The sequence below is a fragment of the Schistocerca nitens genome, chromosome 9, assembly GCF_023898315.1.
Source record: "Schistocerca nitens isolate TAMUIC-IGC-003100 chromosome 9, iqSchNite1.1, whole genome shotgun sequence".
In the NCBI taxonomy this organism is placed as follows: Eukaryota; Metazoa; Arthropoda; class Insecta; order Orthoptera; family Acrididae; genus Schistocerca; species Schistocerca nitens.
This window is the reverse complement of record NC_064622.1, coordinates 59,413,838-59,428,275: the sequence shown is the minus strand read 5'-3', so window position 1 is coordinate 59,428,275 and position 14,438 is coordinate 59,413,838. Positions and strand designations below refer to the sequence as shown.

The 14,438-nt window shown below is 36.8% G+C and overlaps 1 long non-coding RNA gene and 1 other non-coding gene across 2 annotated transcripts; one reads left to right on the top strand and one right to left on the bottom strand.

The window, feature by feature from the left end:
• Nucleotides 1–7,400: 7,400 nt before the first annotated feature.
• Nucleotides 7,401–13,722, bottom strand: LOC126204475 (uncharacterized). Its single transcript, XR_007540513.1, has 3 exons — nucleotides 13,585–13,722; nucleotides 12,518–12,703; nucleotides 7,401–8,205 (listed from the first exon to the last, which is right to left on the bottom strand). It is a non-coding gene; the product is annotated as an uncharacterized LOC126204475 (long non-coding RNA).
• A 347-nt stretch (nucleotides 13,723–14,069) lies between these two features.
• LOC126204712 (U6 spliceosomal RNA) lies at nucleotides 14,070–14,176 on the top strand. Its single transcript, XR_007540520.1, has one exon. It is a non-coding gene; the product is annotated as a U6 spliceosomal RNA (small nuclear RNA).
• The last annotated feature ends 262 nt before the right edge of the window (nucleotides 14,177–14,438 follow it).

The following is a 14,438-nucleotide window of genomic DNA, read 5'->3' as shown; positions in this document are numbered from 1 at the left end:
CGTCCACAATACGAGCACGAAGAGTCTCTACATTTGGTACCGGGGTTGCGTAGACAAGAGCTTTCAAATACCCCCATAAACGAAAGTCAAGAGGGTTGAGGTCAGGAGAGCGTGGAGGCCATGGAATTGGTCCACCTCTACCAATCCATTGGTCACCGAATCTGTTGTTGAGAAGCATACGAACACTTCAACTGAAATGTGCAGGAGCTCCATCGTGCATGAACCACATGTTGTGTCGTACTTGTAAAGGCACATGTTCTAGCAGCACAGGTAGAGTATCCTGTATGAAATCATGATAACGTGCTCCATTGAGCGTAGATGGAAGAACATGGGGCCCAATCAAGACATCACCAACAATGCCTGCCCAAACATTCACAGAAAATCTGTGTTGATGACGTGATTGCACAATTGCGTGCGGATTCTCGTCAGCCCACACATGTTGATTGTGAAAATTTACAATTTGATCACGTTGGAATGAACCCTCATCCGTAAAGAGAACATTTGCACTGAAATGAGGATTGACAAATTGTTGGATGAACCATTCACAGAAGTGTACCCGTGGAGGCCAATCAGCTGCTGATAGTGCCTGCACACGCTGTACATGGTACGGAAATGACTGGTTCTCCCGTAGCACTCTCCACACAGTGACGTGGTCAACGTTACCTTGTACAGCAGCAACTTCTCTGACGCTGATACTAGGGTTATTGTCAACTGCACGAAGAATTGCCTCATCCATTGCAGGTGTCCTCGTCATTCTAGGTCTTCCCCAGTCGCGAGTCATAGGCTAGAATGTTCCGTGCTCCCTAAGACGCCAATCAATTGCTTCGAACGTCTTCCTGTCGGAACACCTTCGTTCTGGAAATCTATCTCGATACAAATGTACTGCGCCACGGCTATTGCCCCGTGCTAATCCAGACATCAAATGGGCATCTGCCAACTCCGCATTTGTAAACATTGCACTGACTGCAAAACCACGTTCGTGATGAACACTAACCTGTTAATGCTACGTACTGATGTGCTTGACGCTAGTACTGTAGAGCAATGAGTCGCATGCCAACACAAGCACCGAAGTCAACATTACCTTCCTTCAATTGAGCCAACTGGCAGTGAATCGAGGAAGTACAGTACATACTGACGAAACTAAAATGAGCTCTAACATGGAAATTAAGCGTTTCCGGACATATGTCCACGTAACATCTTTTCTTTATTTGTGTGTGAGGAATGTTTCCTGAAAGTTTGGCCGTACCTTTTTGTAACACCCTGTAGACTGCAAATCTTTCTGTACTGTTGACCCCGGGATGGACAATTCTCATGACACTGCACATCTTAAAAAAGGAAAATCTCTTCAAACACAACTATGATATTCACACATATGAAACTAGACAGATGATGAACCTACACAGGAAGACAGTAAATACAAACTTATGCAAAAGAGGAGTGTATCATTCTGGAACTATGTTATATAACCATATGCCTTCTTACCTAAAATGCATACCAACACTAAATGCATTTAAAATAAAGTTAAAACAGTTCTTGCTTGACCACTGCTTCTATACTTTGTCTGAGTTTATGGAACATCATAAGAAGTAAACCTCATTTACCAAATTTCACTAATTGTCAATTCATAATATTGTTTACATTGTGCTTATCATGTCATCTTACTTAATAACCGCTATTATCACATGTAGAAGCAATGTAGTACACCAACCTACATTATTATGCATTTCTATTAGGTCAACAATGTAGTCAAAATGACTATTGTAAACTAACTAGGTTTACCACTGTCCTATATCACATGTACAAACAATGTACGAAACTGATTCTTGGACCAATAAATAAATAAATAAACAAGCACTAACACCACCCTGGGCATGTGCTGCATGGTCATTACAGCAAAAGCAACTTTGTCAATAACTTCCACTGGGATAGGACACTTTCCTCTTACAGGTGCCACACCAGGCTCACCCGTGTTTTTGAGTTTCATTATCTTCTTCTTTAAACCATTTAATGACGCCAGGCTTTAAACCATTTAATGACTCCAGGCCTCTACTCAGACCTCTCAGTCGGCGATATTCTCTCAGTGCTGCACTGTAATTGCTGCCATTCACATAAAATAGTTTCACTAACACCGCAAGGTCTCTCTTCTCGACAGCCTTACTGTTCAGTCCTGTTACGGCTTGTCAAATGACAGCACTGATGTCATACCATCAGACGAACAGTGTACAGCGCCAGATCTACACTTCGTGGCCAAAATTGGAACTGTTTTTTCCACCATAAATCAGTTCCACATTAACATATTATCACATCTACCAAGTTTTGCTGCCATACAACAATGTCAGCACACACTGGACCTCCGTAAGTAGCTGCACTTTAATTATAACCATAAGTTACATATAACAACTCCTCCTTTTCTCACACTGGTTCTGATGTAAGGTGTCAACAAGTGTAATCTATGTGGTGCACACATAAAAAAAGATGTCTATCTTTTCAGAGCTCTCCAAGATTTTAATGTTTGTTGAAGTAATTTCTTCTACCTGTTTCCTATTTTGGAACTATGACTGAAAACATTTCTTTGCTATTTTTGTGTGGCAATAGCTCCTCATTTATGTGTTTTCCATTACTGGACAGTTTATGCCTTGGATAAGTCCAAGTTTATTCCTATTGTATTGTTGTTTCCATATAGACCTATTACAACATTTTGAATGAATTGAGTAATAGCTGGTTTTGTACCCATGCCACTCCAAAAAACATGCTGAGATACAGTCAAAAGGTTGGATTTCTGAAAGTTATTTGTTACTCTATGTTTCAGATATCTCTATAACTTTTGAAAATACGGATAACGGAGCTATTGATCTATAGTTTCCCACTTAATATATAGTGCCCTTATTATATAATGTTTTCATTTCTGAAATTTTTAATCTTTATGGAGACACCCCTCAGAAAATTATGCATATGTGACCTGCAAGACTAATGTGATTATTATACCAAATTGCAGTGTAATTTATTGGTGCTTTCAATCATACATTGTACAGAAAGTACATAATGACACACGAGTCATATAATAATTTTTTCATTTACTTATACACAAATTTCTTTGCATGGATGTCATATTTTTACATACATATATATACATTTATTTATGACATTGGTAGATAAGGAAAGAATAATAAAAAAAACACATATACAGGGTGGTCCATTGATAGTGACCAAGCCAAATATCTCATGAAATTAGCATCAAACAAAAAAACTACAAAGAACGAAACGTGTCTATCTTGAAGGAGAAAAGCAGATGGTTGGCCTGCTAGATGGCGCTGCCGGTATCAACTGCGTATTTTTAAATAGGAACCCCCATTTTTTATTACATTTTCGTGTAGTACGTAAAGAAATATGAATGTTTTAGTTGGACCACTTTTTACGCTTTGGGATAGATGGCGCTGTAATATTCACAAACATATAAGTACGTGGTATCAGGTAACATTCCGCCAGTGTGGACGGTATTTGCTTCATGATACATTACCTATGTTAAAATGGACCATTTATGAACTGCGGAAAAGGTCGATATCGTGTTGATGTATGGCTATTGTGATCAAAATGCTCAACGGGTGTGTGCTATGTCGGCTGCTCGGTATCCTGGACGACATCATCCAAGTGTCCGGACGGTTTGCCGGATAGTTATGTTATGTAAGGAAACAGGAAGTGTTCAGCCACATGTGAAATGTCAACCATTACCTGCAACAAATGATGATGCCCAAGTAGGTGTTTTAGCTGCTGTCACAGCTAATCCGCACATCAGTAGCAGACAAACTGCGTGTGAATCGGGAATCTCAAAAAAGTCGGTGTTGAGAATGCTATATCAGCATCGGTTGAACCCGTACCATATTTCTATGCACCAGGAATTGCATGGCGACGAATCTGAATGTCGTGTACAGTTCTGCCACTGGGCACAAGAGAAATTACGGAACGATGACAGATTTTTTGCACGCGTTCTATTTAGCGACGAAGCGTCATTCACCAACAGCGGTAATGTAACCCGGCATAATATGCACTATTGGGCAATGGAAAATCCACGATGGCTGCGACAAGTGGAACATCAGCAACCTTGGCAGGTTAATGTATGGTGCGGCGTTATGGGAGGAAGGATAATTGACTCCCATTTTATCGATGGCAATCTAAATGGTGCAATGTATGTTGATTTCCTACGTAATGTTCTACCGATGTTACTACAAGATGTTTCACTGCATGACAGAATGGTGATGTACTTCCAACACGATGGAGGTCCGGCACATAGCTTGCGCGCAGTTGAAGCGGTATTGTATAGTACATTTCATGACAGGTGGATTGGTCGTTGAAGCACCATACCATGGCCCGCACGATCACCGGGATCTGACATCCCCGGATTTCTTTATGTGGGGAAAGTTGGAGGATATTTGCTATCGTGATCCACCGACAACACCTGACAACATGCATCAGCGCATTGTCAATGCATGTGCGAACATTACGGAAGGCGAACTACTTGTTGTTGAGAGGAATGTCATTACACGTATTGCCAAATGCATTGAGGGTGACGGACATCATTTTGAGCATTTATTGCATTAATGTGGTATTTACAGGTAATCATGCTGTAACAGCATGCGTTCTCAGAAATGATAAGTTCACAAAGGTACATGTATCACATTGGAACAACCGAAATAAAATGTTCAAACATACCTACGTTCTGAATTTTAATTTAAAAAACCTACCTGTTACCAACTGTTCATCTAAAATTGTGAGCAATATGTTTGTGACTATTACAGCGCCATCTATGACAAAGTGAAAAAAGTGGTCCAACTAAAACATTGATATTTCTTTATGTACTACATGAATATGTTATAAAAAGTGGGGGTTCCTATTTAAAAAAACGCAGTTGATATCTGTTTGACCTATGGCAGCGCCATCTAGTGGGCCAACCATAGTGCCATCTGGTTTCCCCCTTCAAGCTAGACAAGTTTCATTGTTTGTAGTTTTTTTTGTTTGATGCTTATTTTGTGAGATATTTGGCCTGGTCATGATCAATGGACCACCCTGTATACATAACAAACTCACGATATAGTGGAGATGCTGAATCGCAATAGGCACAACAACAAGATTCATGATATGTACATATGTATGCTATTTCTCACTGAATTACATAAGGCAGATCAAAGAAACAGAAAGAACCAGATTCAGACAACAAAAATGAATTACAAACATCCTTCAATAATACACTTTGGTTTTTAGATGGAATAATTCAAAAACCAGACATGTGTTGTGTTGCTTACAAATATCCATCATCATCTTTGACTTATTTGTTATTGGTCAACCTGATTATTTATTTGTAATACAGCAATTTTTTTGCATGAAATCTTCAACGAAATGAAAACTGTTTTTTAGTAAATATACTTTAAGACATGTTTTAAATTGATACATTTCCTCTATGTTCTTGACCTCTTTTGATAGTTTATTATGTAGCAGGACTCCATGGTACAACATAGTGGGTTTGGTCTTCACTTAACTGTTTCTATCCAGATACAAGCAACCACTGTATCTGGTTTGGTTATCATGTATGGAGCTGTTTTTTGCCATATAAAGACTGTAGTTTGTAATGTATTCACATGGAACTGAAAAAATATCCCATTTATTAAATACAGTAGAACTTTGATTATCTGACCTTCAAACAACCGATTCCTTGGATTATCAGACCATCCATCTATGCTCCACACTGAACAGTGTGCCAATTTTATTGATCAATTTTATCCTGTCACAACAATGTCTGTCTGAGTCATGCTCCTCAGGTATGTTCAGTTGACAGGCTATGTGCTATTTTATCCTCAAAGAATGAAACCGTAACAGGCATGAAATTGCAAGAGACAGGTTGGCTGTTGCAACATGCAGCAACACAAGTGTCCATAAATTGCCGTTGCTTGTAATTGGCAAATCTAAGAAACCAAGAGCTCTCAGAAATAAACATGTTCTCACTTCTTGTTTATTATCAAGCTAAAAAAATGCTTGGATGAATGGTAATTTATTGAAAGTGCGGTCTTTTGATGCATTTGTTCCAGCTGTTAAAAAAATACTTGAAATTAAAAAAACACACCACCCCATGCAACTGTATTGCTAGACAACACCACAAGCCACCCTGCAGAGTCTGAATTTCAACAATGTGACATGAAAGTTATGTTTTTGCCCCACTCTGTGAGACGTCAATAATCCAACCAATGGCCCACAGTGTTATTGAGTGGTTAAAACAACATTGCAAGAGGAAATATGTCACGGTTAGAGAAACCAGAAGAAGGTTGTGATCATTTTGAAGCAATAAGAAGCCTCAACATAAAAGATGCAATTTACACAGTTGCTTGAGCTTGGGAACAGCTTAAGAGAGGGTGGTGCAGCCCTGCTACCAATGAAGAACTTGACGATGATTAGATTGCTGAACTTGTTTTGCAACAGTATGGTGTTGAGCAAGAAGAGTCAAATAATGGAGATAGGGAAGCAGATAAAAAGATTGGCGACTCCACAGCAAAGGATGTGTTTGAGACTGCCCTCAAACATTTGGAACAACCATTACGGTTATGGAGATACTGTGGGTGAAGAAGCGGCATGATGCAGCCACAAATTCAAAGTTGAAGAAATTGGAACAAAAAACATTTTACACTTTCTTAAATATATTTTCAGTGTCTAATGTTTTGTTTTCCTTGTCTTTATTAGAAACACAACTTTTTACTTAATTTTGATTTATTACACCGGTTTGGGTCCTGTAAATGGCTTGTTTCAGCCTCCTCTAATTATCTGACCTTTTAGTGTTCTGACAGCCCCTTAGTCCCAAAAGTAACACTTAATTGAGATTTTATTGCAGCTCAATGCAAGGGGGCCTTTTATAACTTGCTCATTATTCAGATGGCCCATTTTTCCAGTTTGAACACATTCTCCATATTCTGAGCTTTCCCACTCCCTCTCCCCTCCCCAGAATATTATACCACAAATGATGATAGAATGTATGTATGCAAAATATTGGTCTTAGGCATGAGCTACTATACACCGTGGTTAACATTTACGTTGCAAATCATGCTGTACTAATTCTAAATACTCCCACTTTTAATTGATGATCAACATAGATACCTAAAAATTTTGTGTTAGCTACACACTCTGTGGTCTCATTATATCCTTTAAGTCTAGTTGTATTAGATTTTTTACATATACAAAAGTTCATGTTATTTATCTATTTTATATTTGGGGCTACCTTATCGTTTGTTGACCAGTTGTGTGTTGTCAGATTTTACTCCTAACATTTCTGGCGTCCAACCAGTAATTATTATACTGCTTTCATCAACAAATAAAATACAAAACATGCAAAGTACAAATGTTTTATTTCATCTTTGAGCAAATTTACATGCAACTGGTGTCATCAAAGTTAACACAATAATAAGAATAATTATAATAATACAAACTTGGGCAAATGTCTTTATGTGTAAGAAAATAATGTATGATAAATACACTGCATATTTAAGTAAGTGACAATAACAACAAAAAGTTTCTTAATAGAGCTATTACAAGATAAATGAACTACATAGTAACTGGTGGCACACTTTTACGGTGCACCTCTGTGAACGGTGGAACTTGTGTGACTTTGTGCCGATCCGGAACGTTTACACTCATGGCCAACTTTTGCTATGTAACAGTATTGTGCACCATAACAATAAGTAGCTGTTCTGAATAGTGTTGATCCATGTGCATTGTGATTGTTAATATTTTTTACAAAAATTAGTGGAGAGGCTGTACCTCGTCCTTCAAATGAGTCGCCATAAACTTTCATGTCAGTTCTGCGACACATTAATCCCTTACATGTTCATTTCTTTAATATTCTGTAAGTCGGTTGCCCTGGGAAAAGGAGGTGGGGCTTGTCTCAGCACCAAATGTAGTTACGAGTCAATCGCAAAGTTTCCGCTCCCAGTTTCCTCTGTTCAGAGGCCAACTAAAATTGTGTGGTTAGTAAGTGACTGACAAAGTTAATAATTAAACAGATAAATCACAATAGTAAAATAGTTACTCAGTATGGCATATATAAATTTTGCATGTTATGTGATCCACAGTGGGAAATGCAAATGAGAAACAGTAATGGGCCTAACACACTCCCACGAGGGACTAACATGTTCAGCAATCTGCACATTGCTTCGCATGACGGGTATTGATCTGTGAGAAAATACATACAAAAGATTTCAGAAAATACGTAACTAACTGATATCACAAAAAAACACTGCTTCACATAATGCGTATTTATCTGAGAGGAGAAGCATACTGCACTACTGAGTTCAGAAAATAAATAACTAGTAGACATTCAGAAAAGAACATACACACGTAAACAACTCAGTAATATTTGAACTCTGCAGACTATATCATTATCACATTAAATGTTGTAGGAAAGTTTTGTAGAATGTAAATACTCTACAATTAAAGAATACCACTCAACACAAAGCAGAAGCATTGAGTTGTTGATAGGCACACACAAAAGGAAGAAAACTTGCTAGCTTTTGGAGTTACCCTTTGATGAGCTACAGTAAAATATGCAAACTCATAGACATGTCAATGCCCCTACATGATGCTGGCCAGACTAATAGTGCCTGTTAATCTTATTATTTGGTTTCTGGCTTCCTGGACATTATTAGCTAGTAATGCTGTCATCTGCAAATCCCAAGCTATTTAAGTTTATTTGATCTTTCTTCGTTCCAATTCTTATGTTTTTAGGATTTTCCTTGTAACATTCCCTTACCATGTATTCCAGAGCACAGCTGAAAAGTCATGGTGACAAACCATCTTCCCAGCTTAATTGTAAATGGGTCCAATATTTGTCCTCTGCTTACAGGCTCTGATATACAACTGTAAAATTTATATTCATTTGTTCATTTACTCACACTCACATATATTAAGTGGACAAACTGACTTAGGCATATGCCTCATGCTGTTCAGACACTCAATTGCTTATTGTACCAGGTCAGATTCTAAGAATTCCTGTATGCTGTAAAGGCAGTATTCTATTGGAAGTTATCTTAGATTTGTTCTAAAATCTTTTAGCTCTGTGATGCTCTTTATTAGTGCTGGAATATGATTGTATAATCTTATTCCCACATATTTAACACTTTTGCTGTGAAATAGAATGGGGAACCAATGTAAGTGAGTTTTTGATCTTTTTCCATGGTGGTGACAACCAGAGTTCCAGTCCAGTATACTGCTTTTTTTTAGCTTTTTTAATCAGATTCCTAAAACATTTCTTGTATGTCATAACATATTCTATTAGTACTTATCTTTATTATTTCCTTTTTTTTAAAGTTGGTTTTGATGAACTAGAGTTTGACTTGATAACCTAATAGTAGGGGATATCCACCGGCTTGCTTTTAATTTGTACAAACTGTGATGATATCAATAGCAATAAATAAATGCATACTGCTGATATTCAATCGAAGAATTCCTTCAAGGTAATTTGAATAACAAACAGTGAATACATGGCTCCAGTTCTAGCAAATCTATTATTAACTGCTTACTTATTCGAATAATGTGTACTTATACAATGTAATCACTCAAATAATACATACATAAATATTCTGAAACTGGAAAGGCGTATGGTTAACACCTACTTGTTCATAAATGTAGGCAGGCACATTACCTTTATTACCAATTCTATGTCATTCACCTGCCATGCCTGGACAGATAGCATCTTTCAGTAATATTAGCACAATAAAATGAATACTATATTGCAATGTAAAATATGACGCTAAAACACACAGACGGGATACATATAACTTTAAAATTTATTTTAATGGTACAATAAATTCATTATATTTGACCTTGCTTTAGCAGCTGTAGTAGTTTTTGCATATTCTTGCTTCATGTCTATTGTACTTCCCATGGTTTAAGAATTCTGCCACTGAATAGAAGCAGTGATCTAATAAGAATGCCCTTAGGGAATTGTGAAACAGAGAAAATGAAAAAATAACATTAATTTTATGTGGCAGACTATTGTACATTTGTATTGGCTATTTTTATTACAGGTTTTAAAGGCTGTTGTCATTACTGACTGAACACAGAGTTTGTCTTTTTGCCTGGTATTATGTTCATGTACTTTACAGATTTTATTTATCTCTTTGATATTTTTCCTCGCATATTTACAATTTTCTAGAATAAAAAGACCGGAGAGAGGGAGTATGGAAGACTTCTGACAGAGGGGCCCTACATGAGTCAGTCTGTTTTGCATGGTGCATTGCTCTTATAGCTCTTTTTTGGGTTAGGTAGATTACAGAGCTAGCAGCTGTGTTATCCCAGAATATAATTCCATATCGTAGGATACTGTGGAAATGGGCAAAGTATGCAATTCTAACAGTGTGGAAGCTTGCTTTGTGTGCAAGTAAGCATGGACTGTAGTGTACTTTTTTCAGTGTTGTATTTGTTTTTGTTTTATGTGTGAGCCATTTAAAAACATTTTGAAGCCTAAAAATTTTGTTTCCAGTGAGGATGCAATTCTACTGCCATTTATTGTCACAGAAGTGTTGCAGGCTTCCCCTTTCAAACAGAAATTAAGCGCAGTTATTTTGGAAATGTTTATTATTAGTTTATTTCCTCCAAACCAGTCATTTAGCTGGTCTGTAGTTTCATTTATGTTTTCTTGTAGCTGTGTTTGTGTTTCCCCTGTAAGAAGAATGCCTGTGTCACGTGCAAACAAAATATTTAGTTGTAACTGTATGCTTACATCTAGGTCATTTATATATAGAAGGAAAGAAATAGGCATGAGAATGGATCCTGCATCTGAAAAATATGTTCTAGTGCTATAATTTAGTTCATAAGCTATAACTACTTTTTGTTTCAGATTTGTCAGGTAGGAGGAGAACTATTTTAATGTGGTGCCTCTAATGCCATACTTTTGGAGTTCTACCAGCAGGATTCTGTGGTCCAAAATGTCAAAAGTTTTGCTTAGATCTAAGAAAATATCAGCAGCATTTTCTTTATTATCCAGTGCTTCTACAGCATTTTGCAAAAATTATATATGGCTTTGGTCGTAGATTTAGTTTTCCAAAAACCATGTTGGGCATCAGCAAGGATTTTGTTCTTATCCAGAAATTCCATACAGCTGTTATACATGATTCTTTGGCAAAAATTGATAATAATGACATTGGTCTATAGTTTTCCAAATTTGCTTTGTCACTTTTTTTATGAATAGGGATCACTTTGGCATAGATTTTTTGTATTGTCTTCACAGTACTGCCTGAAGAAATTTGCAATCTGCTGCGGGCCACTAATTCTCTTGTTGTCACAGTTCAGTGTCATATTTTCCCTTTTACTATTTCCTTCCTGCTATATTACTTTCCAGATTGCTTTGCTTTTATGTTCCAACTCTGATATAAACTGATCATTGGCCATTATTTTTGCCTGACATACGACTTTTCTATACACCTGATGTAACTGTTAAGGAGAGGGGATCTGTTGTGTTTTTTTCTGTAACTGAGCAATTTTCTTTTTGTGTCACATGAGACTTTTATGCCTCTTGTTACATATGACTTTGCTTTTAGATTTGTGTTCCTTAATGCCTGTATTATGAGAGGGCATAGTGTTTCAAAATAATAGTTGGAGATGTCATAGAACTTATCAAACTTTTTGTTGGTGTCATGCAACTGAGAAACTTCTTCCCAGCTTTCTCTTGATAACAAGTGATTGAATGTGTCTATGCTTTGCTGTAGAAACTTCATGCAGTCACAGTCCTTTTATGGTTTTGGATGGGTAGTAAACAGTCTGAGAAGGTTACCACTTGAGCTTCATGATCATTAAAATTTGTATTTACACATTTTTTGTATAGGGTGTGTTAACAAATATTTGGTCCACAGTAGTGGCAGAAGTTTTTGTAATTCTTGTTGGGGTTGTAATTGTTTGTTTTAAACTGAAAGTATCTGTTAGGTTGAGCAACAGTCCATTTCTCCTGCTTGTTTCAAGAAAGTCAGGTGTTGAAATCCCCATACAGAACTATTGATTTCTTGCCTACATGTATCCTAATTAGTAATGTTTCTCGTTTATTGATAAATGCCTCAAAGTTCCCATTTGGAGAGCGACAAATACACACAACTGTATTTGCACCACTGATTTCTACAAGTGTTGCTTCAAAGTCTATTTCTGTACTGAGGCACTTAAAACTATCAATAGCTTTCAATTTCAACCCACTTTTACATAAAATAACAGTATCTCCACTTTTGTGGTTTCTTCTATAGATGTTATTTGCAAGTGTGTAGCCTGGTATTGTAAATGAAGCAACCTGATCTGCCTTTAACCAGTTTTCCGAGAAACACAGAACATCGACAAAATGCAGTTTAGTGTTTAGCAAAACCTCAATGTCTGAAACCTTGTTTGTGACTGACTGGTCATTTCGGTGGTGTATGGAGAGATATTTGTCATTGAAATTTATTTGTCAACCGGATTTTAAATTGACGTCCAAATTTCCTAAGGGCATTATTATTACATCACTTACCTCAATTTTGTTTGGAGGGATTTTGTCCATAAAAAATCATCGGTGCAGATTTTTGGAATCTTCTTTTGTCTCCCTGACTTCCGAATGCTTTGTGCTTCTCGGATGTTCACCAATGTGACTGCCTCTTTAGTGGTGCCATTGCTGGCTACTTGCACCCAACATGCTGAACTACAGCTGAGGCAGACACTGTTCAATCAGCAGAGAAATATTCTTCAATAATGTACAACGATTGCTCTTCTAGAACCCAAAATCCATCATGACACAAAATCAAAAATCTCAGTACTGTTGATTGGCCAGTCTACTCCACAACAAAGGTGTTAAATATATGGGTATAAAATTGTACAATCATCTTCCAACACTACTAAAGAACACCACAGAGTTAAATGATTTTAGAACAAATCTAAGATCACTCGCAATAAAGCACTGGCTTTACAGCATACAGAAATTCTTAGAATCTGACCTAGCATAATCAGCAATAGTGTGTCTGAACACATGAGGCATAAGTACAAGTCAGTTTCTCTTCTCTCAGGTAAATACCCATTATTTGAAGAAATGTACCTTTTAATTTTTTAAAAAATATCTGTTAACTGTGTATTTTTTTAACTATTTAGTGTATATTTTCTCAAAGATTTATACCCACCCTGTGAAGCAATGTACAGTCTTAAAGAGGGTAGTGATCTCCCAAATCTCGAGTGGCTCAAAATATATGAATATTTGAACATTGGAGTTTAATGAGAATCACTCGTGAATGCATGTATTTGTGTGTACATGTACCTGTATAAGTGTAAAACGTTAATTATCGTAACCGGTTGCGTGTTGGAAAACATGCAGAAATGCTAACAGATATTCTGTTCTAAAAACTTGTTTTTAGGCTGCTAATATTGACGCCGATTACATGTAGATTCTTTAAGAATGATGAATAAATAACAATAACAAGTTTAAAAAATATATTGTTTAACAGAAGAGAAATTACTGAGGGCACTAGCCTACAAATTAATTCTTTTAAAATAGCCGTAGCAGTTTCGGTGGTAACTTGACACTGTGAGATGAATTAAATGTTGAATTACCGTTTAGCTAACAACAGTTCTATTAACATCCAAATTTCGTTTCGAAGCACATGTTTATCGTCACGTATTCTTCCCAAGTAGTGTGAGTGTGAGATGAATTAAATGTTGAATTACCGTTTAGCTAACAACAGTTCTATTAACATCCAAATTTGAAATTTCGTTTCGAAGCACATGTTTATCGTCACGTATTCTTCCCAAGTAGTGTGAGTGACGCAGTAACTACGAGATGGCGTGGTAGGCGCAGTGTCTCCGAATATAGGGGAACAAGGCGACAAAACTTTGTTAATTATTTCTCTACACATTCCAGTAATATGACGAAATTCCAGTAAATACATAGAACATAGTGTGTCTCTTCAAACGTTACACTTTTTAGACCACTATCTTATTTTTATGAAAAATGCCGATACGTAATACTCCACTACTTTTAGAACATACTTTTACTGGAAGCATGTAACTATATATACAGAAAGTCATCCTACACTTACGTACTTGCTTCGGCAGTACATATACTAAAATTGGAACGATACAGAGAAGATTAGCATGGCCCCTGCGCAAGGATGACACGCAAAATCGTGAAGCGTTCCACATTTTTTGACAATAACATACAGGGTTATATATCGACATATCGCTTGCTAAATTTTTTTTTCCTCCGAACTCAAACGAATTGACATCGCCTTTAGAGTAAAACTCCTGACAGTATTTTTCCTATGTACGAGGATGAACTTCTAAATCTTGAAGTGCTCTGCATATTTTCATATTTTTTCCTAATATTTAATTCCAATCAAAATGTGAGCAGCATAGTGATATTGATTTCTCATCCCGCGTGGTTTTACTTCTTTTTAATTTCTATGTCA